This window comes from Cyprinus carpio, unplaced genomic scaffold, assembly GCF_018340385.1.
Source record: "Cyprinus carpio isolate SPL01 unplaced genomic scaffold, ASM1834038v1 S000003770, whole genome shotgun sequence".
NCBI lineage: Eukaryota > Metazoa > Chordata > Actinopteri > Cypriniformes > Cyprinidae > Cyprinus > Cyprinus carpio.
In genome coordinates, this window is record NW_024876456.1 from 1 (window position 1) to 1,884 (window position 1,884).

Below are 1,884 nucleotides of genomic sequence, written 5' to 3' on the forward strand. Positions count from 1 at the left end.
CATGAGTCTCATACTTTCTAGAGTATCAGCAGCTTCATCTTGCTTCATCTCTCTCAGGAAGTAGAGCGTGAGATCAAGAGCTGCTTCTTTCATACTGCATCTGTTCTCATTAAAGTCCTTCACAAAGTATGCAAGTTCTCTTTTGTAATATTTTCTTAAACTTTTCCAGTTCTTTCTTTAGAAATGTGATTATTTTGCTCTCAAGATCCTACAAAGCAAGACAAAATGAATGACAGAAAAATCTTATCTATATTTGGTCAAAATTATTTATTCAGTAATAAAAAATATTCATCAAAAATCAAGTTGAGACAAAACGTTAATTAGCTGTAAATATAAATAAAAATAGGTTCTCATTTTTATTTTATGGGTTCTTAAAAAGAAAAAATTAGAAATAAAAGTTCTGTCACACTCTTATTCAATAACATATTTGTTTATTATAATTATGAAATATTCTTGAAAATGTGTTTTACTACCTGGAAGATCTGCAGGAGACTGTCTGTAAAATTCTTGTGGTTCCTGTGAGACTGTAAATCTGGATCTAATGTTTCATACTGAAGCCTGACAGTAAATAAAATAAATCAAAATACTGCATTTTTAGGAAAAAATGACCAAAATATTTGTAAATATTTCAGCAAAGAGAAAAACAATAAATAAATAAGTGATAAATTTGTGGACTATAAGTTTTATGATAATTATTCACTGACACAGTCTGTGTTTAAACAAAAATAAGAAACAGATCAAATACCGTTTGGTTCGTGATGCTGTTTCTTCACTGAAGTTTGTGTCCATCATCCTTTGACCGGTCACTCTTCACAGACACAGAGCTGGACACATGTGATCCTGATCTTACACTGATGACACAAAGAACAAAACACTTTACTACAGGAGCTCCTTCAGTCTCATTTAAAGAGCTTCACTGTTGAGGATGGTAATGAAGCACAGTATAGACATGCATTTGTCCATCTATGACTATGGATAGATGGAAAGACATATTCATGTTTGCTGCATGATCATTTTCCACATGGTTATATCCATACCTCGCGTGTCCAGACAAATACTGCCAGCCCTAGACGCAAAGCCCAATAAAGAGGAAATCGCGGATTTATTGTTTTATTTCATTCATTTCTTTATCACATAAGCATCTTAGTGGAGAAATAAGCTACCACAACATTATAATATCAAAGATAATAACACCTTGATTGATGTTTTTTCTCACTGAAGTCTGCATTTCTCACCTTTGACCGGGTCACTCTTCACAGACACATGTGATCCTGATCTTACACTAATGACACAAAGAGAGAAGAGAAACTTTTCTACAGGAGCTTCATCTGTGTTTTATATTGACACACATTCTCTCTAGTCCTCACAGAAACATTGCAGAGTTTTAAAGATAGCAGTCATTCTTGTTTACAGACTCACATTTAACAAATTTCTTTAAGTAATGTACTTTAAAATGTGAGAAATATTATATTTTAAAATATTTGACTGATCTAATTAAAGAGATTTTTATTTTTCATTTCTTTTTTTTGACTAAAATGGAGAGCAGAAATGTGGAGTGCTAAGCACAGTTCTGTTAGCATGCTTCACTTAAGGGACCACATGACGCTTATTTTAAAGTTCTTCACTTTGTTTATTGGTTGTAACAACAGTAACAATGTTGATTCGTTGCACACTACTGTATCTGTTTGACCCCGAGTCCAAGTCTGAGCTGAACGTTTCACAGAGATAAGCTTTTATTTTGCAACTCTCTTACCTTTCAGATACAAACTCATAAAGTTATAATTTCTTCTTCACTGTAACAACTTTATGTCCTGAAGTGTCAACATAAAATACAGTAATTTAGGTGTGGTTTATTGTATTTTATGTACAGTGTATTTAGGTGTG

At 32.6% G+C, this 1,884-nt stretch overlaps 1 long non-coding RNA gene across 1 annotated transcript; it reads right to left on the bottom strand.

Moving 5' to 3' along the window:
• Nucleotides 1-140: 140 nt before the first annotated feature.
• On the bottom strand, nt 141-980 carry LOC109073795. The gene is made up of 3 exons (XR_006159154.1): nt 746-980; nt 474-558; nt 141-208 (listed from the first exon to the last, which is right to left on the bottom strand). It is a non-coding gene; the product is annotated as an uncharacterized LOC109073795 (long non-coding RNA).
• Between the last annotated feature and the right edge of the window lie 904 nt (nt 981-1,884).